Raw genomic sequence first — 15,181 nt, forward strand, 5'->3', positions numbered from 1 at the left:
GGCTTCTAAGGCCCTAGTGGGAGAAGGGATTTAACTACTTAGAAGGAAATGTTTGACCACCATTTCCCAGAAGAGTAACAGGTTGCCAGGACTAGTTGCCTAGCCTTTTCTTCTGTACATTGAATTTCTGAACAGAAGGAGTTACAGAGCCATGACAGACTCACTGCTGGAGGAAACATATTCAGCTTTTCTCCCAATTGTTTTCCCACTTACTTGCAGCTGATGTGTTCATCAATCATCTCGGAAGAAACACAGACAAACCTCTGCTTCATTAGCTTCATCTGAAGCCTGGGGAAGTTTAGCCAGAGAACTGCATTATATTGAATAATCAGCTTTCTACCTTAGCATTTCCCTAAGTGTCAGAAAGTACTTGCATTAGATTACTATGTCTGGCCCCCTTACACGAAAGTCTGTCTCACGTGGACTCCAGTTTGGTGATATTCCCAGCAACGTAATGAGGTGCGAATGGAGGATTAATTCCTACCCCTGTTACTAGACCTATTACAGAACAGACTTCTAGATCCAATGATAAATTACAATGTAATATAACATATACCCGAATCTCACAACACCTTAAGGACTTGAAGAGATAATTTACCTGGGAGTTATTTACATTTATTGCTTCTTGTTTTCATAATGCCAAATACCTCCTATTTGTTATTTAAGGATTTTTTTTTTTAACTGAATCCTGGAGCCCAAGTTCCCTGTGTTATCAGCTTATGGAAATAAGGAACTTGTTTTGTGCTGGGGGGGACAAGAGGTTTCTCCCAGTGAGGGTGCATCTCAAAAGGAAGTTTGTAAGGGGCGTACTTTTTTGCTTTCAGAGTATTTTGGCATTCGTGGAATGCTGAAGACCCAGGCTTTTAAAAAAAATTATCATTTTTTTCTGAGTATAACATGCAAAACAACCAAAAGAAGTCATTGTAGACAATTTGAAAAAAATTAAAATGCATATGATGACACCATTCAGTTATAACAACTATAAACATAAGATTTGGCATATTTATATGTGCAGTATTTTTTAGGTGCCCAGCACTATGCTAAATGTTTACGTGGATCAACTTATTTTAACCCTTTCAGTCACTTCAGGAGATGAGTAATATTACTACCCACATTTTATAGATGAGAGACGGGGCACAGAGAGGTTAAGTAATTTGCAGGAGGCCACCCAGAGGGAGTAAGAGGTAGATGTGGGATTTAGACCCACCCAGGCAGTCTGAAGCCAGACCTCAGACTCTTCAACAGCATCCAGGGTTATATCAATATTTCCATGCAACTGTTCAATAGACATTATATTAATGGTCATATATATATGTTAATGTAGTTACACTGTATATATAGCTTAGTGTTCCTCCTTTTCTTCTACTTAACTTTTGTCATAGCATTTCCTCTTGTCATTAAATTGTTAAACAACCCCCCCCCCCTTTTTTTTTAAGTTGTGGCAGGGTCAATTGGTTACATTTGTAGAAAATGTATATTTGTACATTTGTAGAAAACAAAATACTGATGTCTCATTTCACGTCATGTTCCAAAATAAATTCCAGAGGGATTAAAGATGTTTCAAAACTCTAAAAAGAAAATTAAGAAAACGTAAGTGAATCAGGCTCACCAGAGCTCAAATTGAAGTCCAGCCGGAAGCTCTGTGACCTGGGAAAGTGACTTAACATCTCTGAGCCTCTGCTTCTTAATCTGTACAAATGGAAATGATATCTAAATTAGAGCGATGTTTTTAAAGTGTTAAATAGAGAGCTTAGCACCGTGCCTGGCATATAACATGCTTCCAGTACATGCTAGATATTGTTGTGATACGTAGGGAAAGAGAAAAATTTGCCCAAAATTTCGGGGGATAAACAGCCCCTCCCCTGCTCCAAAGATTGACTCTTAATAACCCGGTCTATCTAAATAACCAGACCCCCCTGAACCTCCAACTCTATCGTGATAAGAGAGGTTTGCTCTAATTGGTAGCTAAGGAGGAATTGCTCTTATTCTTTTCCGTGGCTCAGAGTGAGTTAAGTCAGCTTCAAATTAAGTTCAGAAACCCAAATGTTGTCTTCCTTCCTCTAAGCTTCTTTTCTTTATCATAGAATCACAAATGAGAGGTTTGGAGTATGAGTCTGCATATTTAGAAGAGGCACAAATGTGATTTCCATAACCAGGCTCCAATCTCCAAGGAAAAAAAGCTGGCATAATTGCTAAGCAGAAACGGTGGGTGAATTCTATTTCAAAGCTTCAGGTTCCATTTAGCCCAACCCACTCACCCAAATGAAGCCAGAGTTGTTTGCAATTCAATATCAGGTCGTTGACAGTTAAACATTTTTAATTTGTTTGACATCGTGGATGGTAAATCTGTCTGTAAACCCAGCTTTATGCTCTGTGTGTTTAGGTCTGGATGATAAAGTTAGACAGTGGCATTTCATCAGAAAGTGTGAAACAATATGTGGGAGATTAATGAAGCAGTTGGCACTTCCAAGAGATTCTAGAGCAACTATTTCAGCAACTGAAGCACTGTGTCCTAGGGTTAAAAATTACCTTTCAGAAATACACAGTTTGAACAACAGACTGATCCCCAATCTGTTGATAGCCTGACAGAGCAATTGAAGAAGTAGGAAAGTCACTGTTAAGAACACAGTAATGTGACAACAATCTAAAATTTGTTGAATATTATTAGTGTGACAAGATATATAAGAAACAACCGGAAGCAAATTGGGATAGGTTTTGTTGAAAGCTGTTATTAGCACAAACATTTATTTGGTTGAGAATACATATATATGGGAAGAGAAAACGCGGGGGAGTATAAATACACACACACATGTATACACACCACACACACACATATACATATGCAATATATAAATATATAAAAAAGTATAATATATAAAAATATATCCCCCTACCCCCATGTTTTAGTTTTGAGTTTTAAATTGGCATCCTTGGTTAACTAACTCATTTGGGAAGTCGTGTGGGCCATTTAGGAATTTTGTGGTCTTATTTTTCCCTGGCTCAGATTTCTGTACGATCTTCACTCTTACTGAGGTTATTGGTTTCTTATTTGGGATCAATGCAAGTCCTCCCTGTCACCTTTCCCTAAAGAGGTGTATCCCTTAATTATTATGCACTTTGTAGAATTATAAAATGGCACTTGTTGCTTCAGTTACAAACACCAAGTGCAATGGAAGAGTATTAGAAAAACAATTGGGTGAATACAAAGACAAAAACACTACAAACATCCCCAGAGCAAATATCTAGTTTGTGCATCTGCAGCAGACTCTGAGCTGTCTTCCAGCATTCATTCATCCCTTGTACTTCAGTAATAGAACCCCCCTGATTTTTTTCACTTCTTTTTAATTTCTATTTTTGCTCATTTGCAGATGAGAAGCCCTAATTGGCTGAAGCTTACTTCAACCAATTTGAATGTTCAATGTTCTCAAACAGGCCCTCATGCCTATCTGCGTATCTCACCTCTGTACATTTGGCTCCAAGTCCCAACTCCTTAGGCTACCGTTCGAGGCTGTTCGCGTTTTGTCTGTAACCATCCTTTGTAGTTGAAATCCTACTACTCTCTCAGCTCACTATTCTCATCACAGCTTTGAGCCTGGCTTCTGCGCCCTTGGTTGAGCTCTTCCTTTCACCTGCACTGTCCTCATCCTCTTCATATCTGTGTGAGGTGAGTCAGGCTTCCAGCACATTCCTGTTGGTACCCTCAAATGAGGCAGCTCAGAAGGATTAAAAAAGAGACTGCGTGCTTACATAGATGTTGGCAGGGTTGAGGCGAACCAGCATGAGATGGGACGGTCCCCACAGCTACCCAAGACCACCTCCAGACCAGAAGGGGCAAGAGACGGAGCAGTTACCGGAAACAGAAGGAGGGGCTCTATGGAGAAGTCTCACACCCCTCCGCCCTCCCAGCACCTCTGAGGTCATTGGCCTAATCCAACAAGAAGCCAGAAGGCAAGGTCGCCTGTTAATGCCATCCACACAGGTCAGCTGTCCTGGACCCAGAGCAGGGGAGAAACGAGTGCAGAGAAGACCCAGAGAGATAAACAAAGAATAAACAGAAGACCACCCCCCTTCCCAACTGCTTTCACCATTCATCTCAACCTTTTGAAATAACGTCCACTAACTGAGACCCAATATGGATGCCAACTCAGCCACGATTCCTCCCACCTATGCCCTTCACAGCCCTCCAGCTGGACGCACTTTTCCTCACCTCTGAATGTGCCAAGTGCCTTCTCAGGATCTCTGTCATAGCACTTCTCATTCTGAACCTCACTTCCCCATAACTCATATGCATGGGTCTTAGGTTGGGTTCCCCCAAAGCAGACTCGGACATGAGATTTTTGTGTCAAGGTGACCCATTAGGAAGTGTTCCAGGAGGAACCGGTAGGGAGGCGGGAAGAAGGATGGGAAGGGAACCAAGGTAGGGTATGACTCAGTGCTGCAGGGGAGGTTGGTCTGGGGGTCAGTGCTCAGCTGGCTTCAGAGTTGACCCCATCAGAGGCAAGGGGCCAATTAGATGGATTCCCACACAAGTCAGTCATTGGCGAAGGACTTCGAGTTCTCTGAGCTCTTAGGCAAAGTGGCTCCAGCAGCCTGTGGTCAGACATTAACAAAGGGATGGAGGGTCTGGCTGTTGAATATGGTTGCTCACTGGGATATGATGTGGACAAAAGCAGTAAAGAAATTGAAAATGATGGGGTGAAGCACTGACAGGTCTTTTTTTTTTTTTTTTTTTTCCGCGGTACGTGGGCCTCTCACTGTCGTGGCCTCTCCCGTTGCAGAGCACAGGCTCCGGACACGCAGGCTCAGTGGCCATGGCTCACGGGCCCAGCTGCTCCGTGGCATGTGGGATCTTCCAGGACCGGGACACGAACCCGCATCCCCTGCATCGGCAGGCGGACCCAACCACTGCGCCACCAGGGAAGTCCCTGACAGGTCTTTTATTACACACATCTTCCCTCCCTCCTTGGATAGTAACCTCGCTAGGGCGAGCAATGGAGTCTTCTTTGTAACAGCACATATATCTTTATAACATCAAACACCAAGGCTGGCTTCATGGGTGTGACACGTGTAATCACACAGTGCTTAAAAGGAGTCCATGCTTGGTTAAATGCTCTGCTGTCACCATTGAAATTCTTAAAGATTCTTGAGAATTCTTAATAATCAATGCACAAATTAGGCATTTAAAATGTGCTTATTGAATGAAGGAATGAATGCCTGACATTCATTAGATGGTCAATAAATGCAGGTTAAGTGGGCGTATCAGGAGGGACTATTGTCCTAAGTCTTCAACTTCAAAAATAAAGAAGTGGGAGTGGGGTCCTGCCACCTTGCCCCCTCCCCTGCTTCCCCCAGTCCTCATATTTTTCTAGGCCCCTGCTGAAGTGTGGGTAGGACTTGTTTATTTCAAACTGCTATTTATTTTTTTCTCTTCCCATGCCATGGAAAATTCCTGGCATCAGGCAGCCTCAGAGCAACACTATTTTTATTTCCCCAGCAAAATAATTAAATTTAGGCTCACTTACTTTTCCTTAGTAGAGAAGCTGTGGGCAAAATGGGATGAAGAGGCTGCTGCAGAGGGCTGGTTGCAATGGGTTCCAGAGAGACTAGGCACCACGATCTGAGACACATTTACCATGGAGCCACATGGGAAGGAGGTAGCGAAGGCTTTGTAAAATCACTCAATCAGACCTTTCTGCTGAGCAGGACAACCACAAACATGTCTTAGAATCTTCGAGCTGGATGGAGCTGTAGGAATGATCTAGACCAGGGGTCAGCAAACTATAGGTCAAGGGCCAAATCTGGCCCCGCTGCCTGATTTTGTAAATAAAGTTTCACTGCACCGTAGCCATGGCCATTCATTTGCATGTCGTCTATGGCTGCTTTCATGATACAACAGAGTGAAGATGCTGTAACAGAGACCATATGGCCTGTAAGCCCAAACATTTATTGTCTGGCCCTTTATAGACAAAATGTGTTGACCACTGACCTAGACAAGGAATGCTCACAATGTGTTATGTGGAAACTACTAGTCTTTCAGGATGCTCTATACAAAAGTATGTTGTGGTCAAATATCTTTGGAAAATGCACAAACCTTATCTCCCCTCTTGAAACCTCACAGACCCCATCACCCTACTGCAGCAGCCCCTGTCCATGCTGTGCCCACATGCACTGCACACTCTGCTTACTGTACGCACCTGTGGCTCTTGCCCTAGGTTCTTGTTCTGTTATTTGTTGTCTTTTCCTCCTGACCCAGGGTGCAGGGCAAGCTGGAAGCACTGGAGAGTCAATGACCTTGAAAACAGACATCAATCAACGATAGACAGTATAAGGGAGAGAATTCCTCAGCTTCCTTGCCTGTTGGTTGGGAAAACCCTTAGGCATGATCTACACTGTCTCCTAGAGCTCACCTGAGGGACCAAGACCCCACTGTCCACAGGGATCAACCTGCTCATTAATGCACCTTTACTGATTGTCCTCACTTCCCCTAGTGGAGTTCTTTGAAATCACCTCCCAAACAAACTAATTCTATTCTGATTCTTAGTGTGCTTCTGGTGGAATGCAAACCAAGATACCTACTAATTAAAGGCTCTGAGAAGTCCTGTAGTAAACATATACATATCTTCTTAATATGGCCCTCAAGGCTTTTTTTTTTTTAATCTGGCTTCTATCCAACTTCCCAGACTAATTTTCCTCAAATCTCCCCCACTCATCTCAAGCTTTTTTTTTTCCTATTTTTCTTCTTTTTATTTCATTTATTTATTGAGCCTATTCCACTTAAATACATATATACTTTGACAGCAGGAATTTTGTTTATCTCCAATACCTATAATAATGTCTGGCACATAGTAGGTATTCAATAATATATTTTGAAAGAATAAGTAAATGAATGAATATTATAAAATATTCAGCTGAGTTGACATCTAGGTTCTGTGTACAACTATGTGTGGCCAATTTAAGGAAATATTTACTTATAAAAATAAAGTATAATTCCATTATCATATTTATAATCTTCATAGACTTTTTTAATGTAATAAACATACAGTGTACATTAAAAAGAATGTAGCTCACCATACTTTTTTTTCCACTATGAATAGGAAAGTCTTCTTTCTTTTTTAAAAAAATTTATTTATTTTTTTATTAGTTTTCTATTTTATGCATATTAGTGTATATATGTCACCCATCTCAAGCTTTTTTTCAATTTCTTGAACCCACCATATTCTTAATGATGCTATTCTCTTTCCTCATTGCCTTGTCAACACCTACTCACCTTTAAGGCTTTAAATACAATGTCATGTCACCCTGGAAGTCACCCAAAAAAAAAAAACTTAACCAGGACTAGGTGTTCCTGCTGGATATTCCCAGGCTTCCCATATCACAGTGTTTACCGAACCACACAATTCCCAGTTTGTGTCTACCTTCCCTCCAAACCATGTAGCTTCATAAGAATAAGGACCATGTCTGTCTTCCTCCCCGACTGGATCCCGGAACCCAGCAGAAGTGCTTCATAAGAATCTGTTGACAGTGTGGATGGACAGTTGAATGCTTCACGTACTCTTTGTGTTGGAGCAGAGGTAGCACACTGGGAGGGTTTGACCAGCTTCTTGGTCAAATTTTAACCTGGTGCCTTTGAGCCCAGCTCTTGACCAGGTCTTTCCTGTGGCCGCCAAGCCCAGGATTAGCAAGTTTAGTGAGAATCCTCCCACTCTTGATATCTAATCAATTTCTTCTTACTAATTTTTCACCTGCTCCCTCACTCTGACCATTGCCTCTAAACCCCCGCTTCTCCCTTTTATATTCAGAGTTGAGTTCAATTTGTCTCCCCTATTTGAATAGCTTTGATCAAAGTCTTCTTTGCCTGTTTAGGTTAGAGTTGAGCTCAATTCTATATGGAAATCTCCTTTATTGTGGTACCTGGAATAAAATGAGTCAATAAGAGGGAGAATTGATAGATACCTATTTCCTGTCTCCTTCTCCACCATTTATCTACCAGCTACCCAAGTCCCAGGCACACAGAACTATAACCTTTCCCTGCATTTACCACACATGTTCCTGCCTTCATATATATGCTGTCCCTCTTCTTCGAAGAAAGGGAGTATTTCATCTTCTCTGTCTCATGATCTCCAACTGTGAATCATCTCCCAAAGGATTCTAAGGAATAGCTGGAATTATCATTAGCAAGATTTCCCAAGACATCCACATGTACTTTTTGATTACTTATGATGTATGAAAAACTGTTCTCAATCTCCCAATTCATCTCACCACCCCCCTTTCCCCCTTGGTATCCATAAGTTTGTTCTCTACATCTGTGTCTCTGTTTCTGCTTTGTAAATAAGATTGTTTATACCAATTTTATCAGATTCCACACATATATGCGTTAATATACAATATTTGTTTTTCTCTTTCTGACTTCACTCTGTATGACAGTCTCTAGGTCCATCCACGTCATATATACACTATTGATATTATGTATAAAATAGGTAACTAATGAGAACCTACTGTATAGCACAAGGAACTCTACTCAATGCTCTCTGGTGGCCTAAATGGGAAGGAAATCCAAAAAGGAGGGGATATATGTATATGTATAGCTGATTCACTTTGCTGTACAGCAGAAACTAACACAACATTGTAAAGCAACTATACTCCAATAAGAATTTAAAAAAGAAAAAGAAAAACTGTTCTCAGTATAGGGGTCAGGGGAGGGGTTCTCTCAGTTTAGATTCCACCCCTGCCCCTCCCCACAAAGCAGACCATGAGACAGGAAATTAGGTGCAGGAAGTTTATAGGAAGGCGAGCCTAGGAAGCAAAAGTAAGGAGATTGGGAAAGTGAATTAAGGAAAGGAGGAAAAGTAATAAAAGTATATTAACGGGTAATTTACCACTGGAGGCAACTGGGTCTCAGTCTCCCTGGGGACCTTCAGAGAAGCTGTGAAGGACTTGCCTCATAATCAAAGGGTGGGGAGGCTTTGAGGATTTAGTCATTGACTTTCCTCCTCATTGGCTGAGAGTTGCCTCTGAGGGTTTTAACTCTCCACATGCCCATATGTCCCCTGCCGGCTATAGAGCAAGCTCCCAGGGCTCCAGAGAAGAAAGGCATGTGTACCTGAGGTAGCAAGTTGTCAGCAAGCTGGAGATAGTCTCCTGAGGTGACAGGGGGACTCAGATGTGCTGAGAAGATACATGCTGGGCATCAGTATCATCTGCTACATAGTGACATTCAAAATCTAGACTCGTATGACATCAGCCCAGAGCAATGGGCATAGATGCTGATTGTGAATGTGTGCTGTGTACATGCCAACGAGTACAATCAACCCATCCTCGTAAGGATACAGACACGAGTAGGAGTCTTAGTTCTCAGGCTGAGATGCTCTAGGCACAACTGACATGATTTCTCAGGTCATCTTTCTCAGGAAGAGTGATGACCTCCTCTTTCTGAGGTTTTGCATCAGCCCCGAAGCAGCTCAGGACAGTTGAAATGAAGATCAGAACTGACATCATAAGCAAGTTGGCTTTGTGTGTGGTCTCAGGGTGCTGACAAAAGCCTCCCATTCCTCTGAGCCCGATCACCTGCCTCGAGCTTAATTTCAAAGGGGTCTCCTGGTCAAGAAACCACAGTTCATTCCCACATGGTCACCCAGAGATTAGAAGTAATTTCCATTCTTCACCTCTCCTCCCTTTCTGATTTCAGGGAGCGGGTGGGTGGAGGGAATCCAGCGTGGACAGCTCATGAGTCATAAGCCCGTTGCTCTGCCATTTAGTGTCTTCACTATTCCACACATGCCTTGCAGGGGGAATCGAAGCTCTTTCCTTGAAGACCAAAGTGTCAGAGAAATAGAAGTTCTTCTTTTCCCACTTTTAGTTTCATCACTGATTTTCATTAAGCCCTTCAGAGGCTCCCAATACCTCCAGCTTTCTTTCCTTCAAAGAGAGAGATTTAGAGAAAGCAGCCAGTTCCCAGCTTTCACAGGCCACTAGAGATGTGGCTGCCTTGCGACCAGATCAACCCGGTCCTGCTCCTGAGGCCTCCATCTCTCTCCCTGGTGAAGGGTCCAAAGCTTTCCCAGGATTAACCTGTCCCGCTGTGGGCTGCAAATCTGCTTGAGGTCAAAGTGTACTCTTAAGGTAAAAAAGGACAAGAAACTATAATGAGAAGCAGATGAGGCCAGTAAAATTTCTTGGAATATAAAGACAAATCATTGCATTTTGAAAAAGCTTCATCTTATAAATAAAAATGTGCCTTTGGACCTGGCTGAGGTCCCATAATAGATAAGACACAGAAGGAGCTGGAAGTGCACTTGAGGCTCTGCGCCCAGATAATCACAGCTGGACAGCGGTTCTGGGTTCTGAGCTCCACTGTCTTGATGGATTGTCCACTCTGTGTGGGCTTTATTGGCCCCTAGACAATGGGGATGTTTCACTCTCTGTGTCTTTGATCTTGACAATATACTGTGCACGGCTGATTTGCTAAGCTAAAGCAAAAGCAATCTTAAACTGAGTATAAATCTTCATTCTTACCGATTTTTAAAGCTAGCACAATCTTTGTCATCAGACCCAGTGTGCTCATCTACCATTAAAGCACACCATGTTTTCTTTTTTTTCAGCAAGACATTAAGCTGTGTCCAAGCAAATAACTTCATGTTCCCGTTTTCCACCTCTTCTGTTTGAGAAGGACTCATTCATTCATTCATTTTTTTGTTTGTTTCATACTCATCAAGCACCCTCTATATTCTAGGTGCTGTTCTAGGTGTTGAGGATACTATACAAGACTGGCAGGGCACTTACTTTTTTTTTTTTTTTTTTGCGGTACGCGGGCCTCTCACCGTTGTGGCCTCTCCCGTTGGGAGCACAGGCTCCGGATGCGCAGGCTCAGCGGCCATGGCTCATGGGTCCAGCCGCTCCGTGGCATGTGGGATTCTCCTGGACCGGGGCACGAACCCGTGTCCCCTGCATCAGCAGGCGGACTCTCTACCACTGTGCCACCAGGGAAGCCCTCCCTTAATGCTTCTTGATTCCCTTTGGGTTCTGGACGTGTGAGATGCGGCTGCTTGCTCTTCCTCTTTCTCTCTTCCTCCTCCTTGTTTTGGAAAACAGCTAATTATAATCAGGTATAAGCTGTAAGTCATGGCAATGCTCTCCTTTGGGGAGTTTTATAGCCACACGTGTCCTCACAGAAAGGAGCCAGACTGTGGCACGAGATAGATGTGGGTTGGAAGCCCGGGTTTTATCTTCCACTTATTGCTCTGTGACCCTGGTAAGTCACTCGACCTCTCTAAATTTCATTCTCTTTGGTGGAATAGAGATCATAATACCAATCTCTTAAGGTTGTTTAGGGAATTAAGCAAAGGACCATCTGGCAAAACCTGAGTGTAGTAAATGCTCTATTAGGGGCAGCCATGAGCAAGAGTAATGATAATGACCATTTGTCCAGAATTAGACAAATCAGAATGGATATGAGACATGTACACAGGCCCACTTTGCATTCCTGAAGTATTTATAGGATTCCTTAAGTCTCACAGTGACTTGTCTAAGAAAATAGGTCCCACTCTGATCCCCCATTTATATTTGAAAAACTATGAGGCTCACTCAGAAAAGGTGGAGGGCTTTTTCAGGGCCACAGGGCTGGTGGTGGCGGAGCTGGGACCAGAGTCCAGCCCTCTGGACTGGTCTGCTTCTCCAGGCCAGCGATTCCTCCAGAGGCATAGACCCCGCAGCCATACCATCTGAACATTCGTGCGAAGTGGGAGAAATCAAGACCACCAAGAGCCTCTAGTTAGTTACAGTTCATGTTTTGTCACCAAATGAATATGAAAAACTTCAGCGTCCACTGTTCTTACATTCAGGATTGTGGATGAAGTATTGAACACGTGGGACAGGAACACAGTCCTCAAGTGAGTGGTAGTGGAGACCAGGCAGAGACCCCGCTTTACGCCAGAATTTGGTCATTTCAAAACTGTACCCCACAAAAGATCAAAGAGAAATCTGAATCCATGTGTCCCAGATTGAAATTAGAGGAAAGAGACTGGCACAATAAGTCTTTCCAGGCCAATTTGCTGGGTTACTTTCGCTCCTTGTCCGTGGACTGTGTCAGCTTTCACCAGATTCAGTGAACTGGCCTTCCTTCTCTTAGCTCAGAATTCCGCTGAGAACCCTCGTTAGCTTTACCAGTGCCGAAGGTCAGCTGATGTGCAGGACTCCTGTTGGTTTCCTTCCAGCACTTTCCCCTTTTCTCACAAAGGACTATTTAAAGCACAATTCCTGATCTCATACTTGGACCCATTTTTGGAGGCTAAAATAAAGAAAATTAGGGGTTCCAGGACTGGGTATGTTTCTGTCACGCTCACCAAATTGCAAGGGTGCTCACAGCTCTTGTCTAGGAAGATCTTAACTATATTTAATCACAGGAAACCTTCCCAGGGAGGCTCAGGTTTGCTCCTTTTATAGAGTGATGCAAGAAAGGTTTTACCTGGAGTAACAAAGGAGATGATTCCATGAATTCCTGTTTGCTGAGCCCATGCCTGAGAAGCAAATAACACTGCCCTTCTTATGCAAGTTATGAATTTTGTATTAGAGATTCTTATAATTTTCTGTCAGTCATTTCCTCCCTGGCTCTTCCCTTCCTTCTTTGAGAACCTGTCCATATACGTTGCAGAGTCAGTTCCCACAGGCCCTGCTGAGGGGGCACATGACTTGCATCCCTGAACACAGACAGTTAGATCTGGAATGATCCCTACTTGAATCCAGCCAATCAGGTTCTCGTTCTGGGGGATTGGAATTGGGCTTCTGAGATGCTAGTGAGTGTTCGTTGAGCATTTAAAGAGAGAAGTGAAGCCAGCAATGGGGACAATGTGTTTGGCTTTTGGGCCTAGAATCAGAAAAAAATAACACTGTAAATGTAAAATTTACATTTACAATGTACATTTCATTTACATTCATTTACATTTACAGTGTAAAATTCACATACAGTAAAAAACCAAAAACCAAAAACCACCAAAAAAACAACTAGTCAAGAGGTACAGATAAAGAGAGAGGTAGAGATAGAAATGAGGGAGAGACCACATGCAGACAGAAGCAGAGCCAAGAAACCAATTCACTGAAGAGACACTAAGGGCAAAATCTTGATTTTGCTTTCTATCCCCGTTTCTGTTTCCTGGACATTAGTTGCATTCTCTGCCCTTTCATTTTATTATATGCTGCTGTACTTTGTTGATAAATACAACCTGTGCCTTTTTCCTTCGTGTGTGTGTGTATATGTGTATATGTGTATCTGTGTATGGGATTCCAGTGTGCTTTGTTCTTTGCAACCAAGGGATACCAGGACAGATTTGCATCCATAATCACCTGTGATGACCAGTAATATTTTCAAGATGGAACCTTTGTTTGAAGAGTAGAGCTCATGGTCCTGGGACCAGAACCAAGAGGTGAGGCTCCTGTGATCTAGTGTCTAAGCATAGTGCTCGTCGATTTATCTGTCACGGATGCTCCAAGAGCTTTTGCTCTGTTTTCATTCTTTGCATCAGGCTAAAATAGATTCTATAATTGATTTCCCCCTCAGAGGAGTGTGATTTCCCATCTGGGATGGAGATTCATAAATCCTTTGGGAGCCCCAAGGGTTGGAATGGCTCCAAGATTCCTCCTCACACCATTGGCCAGGGTCTCTTTTTTTCCTTTTCTGAAAGGTGTGAATCTGACCTTTCGATTGGTCACCAAAGTTGCCATATTCAGCTACATGTGACTAAAATACAAAGGGCTTGGAGGGAGCACAGCCCACAGATTCTATTTGAGGAATGCCAAATGGTTCTCCAGGACCCAGCTGGTACCACGCTCTCTCTCACACAGTGCCTGAAATGTGCACAGTTATTTTTGTTGAATTATATTATTGCTTATGAAGAAGTCTAATATTAAAACAAAATTAACAATGCCCACAGAGAGGGCAGAGAACTCTCCAACCTGCCAGCTGTGTGACTTTGGGAAAATCAAAACCTCTGTGGTTTGGTTTCCTCATCTGTGAGATGATAATACTAATACCTACCTCAGAGGGTTATGATGGGAGTTAATATTTGTAAAGCCCCTAAAACAGTACCTGGCCCATGGGTTGAGTCTTGTTGAACACACATTCCTCCTATTAAGATGGTGACAGAGTAAAGTCTGGGGCTTTCCGTGACATGGTACATAAACTCTTGGACTTAGAATGCCTAAGGTTTGGAAAGTAAGGAGGACTAAGGAGTCAGGTCTTAGTGGATTTGGAACACTGCAAGATGAGATAATGCTTCTCCAGACCAGGGTCAGAGGTCTCCCTTTGGAAAGGGATCCTTAACGTGTTGGGCTGGGAAGAAAAGAGGAGATGAGGGAGGGAACTCAGGAAGCTACAATAATATTATAATGAGTAAAAGTCTTTGTGCAAGTCTATCTCAAAGATTCAGGCGTTGATGGGTGTGTGTGTATAATGTAAACTCAGGAACATAGGTATAGCCATAGGGGCTGTGTGTCCTTAAGACATGTCCACCTTTAGATCATATTCTCAAGGAGTTGTTGGTTAAATCGCGACCAGAAATTATAAAAATATTGGGATTTGGGGGTTTTAAGTCATATTTATTTAGGTAGAATTCACATACAGTAAAATTCACCCTTTTTAGTGTGCAGTTCTAAGAGTTTGACAAATGTGTGCAGTCATGTAACCATCACCACAGTCAAGCTATAGAACATTCCCACCCCCCCTAAAAGTTCCTTTGTGCCTATTTGTGGACAACTCCATTTCCCACCTGCAGCCGTGGCAAGCACCACTCTTTCCCCGCACCCCCCCTATAGTTTTGCCTTTTGTAGAATGTCAGTAGAGCTTATCTGACTTTGATCTCAGGTCTGGTGATAACAGCTCTTTTACCATCCTGTAGCCCTTATCACAATTATAATTATACTGTATATTCAATTGATTGATAAATTGTTCATAGCCTACCTCTACTGCTGGACTTCTGCAGGCATGTCTGAAGGCAGAGATTGGCTGGTTAATTACTGTATCCTCAGCAGTACCATCAAGTAGAGGTCCAACACATATTGTTTAATGAGTGAATGAATGAGGGACTCAGTGATTATAAGGAAAGTGCTCTAAGACACTACTGATGCAGCAAAAGCAATGCAATATTCAGTGGTATCAAATCTATCATACTGTAAAGCACCAGAGACTATATTA

This window comes from Mesoplodon bidens, assembly GCF_964165515.1.
Source record: "Mesoplodon bidens genome assembly, chromosome: 10".
In the NCBI taxonomy this organism is placed as follows: domain Eukaryota; kingdom Metazoa; phylum Chordata; class Mammalia; order Artiodactyla; family Ziphiidae; genus Mesoplodon; species Mesoplodon bidens.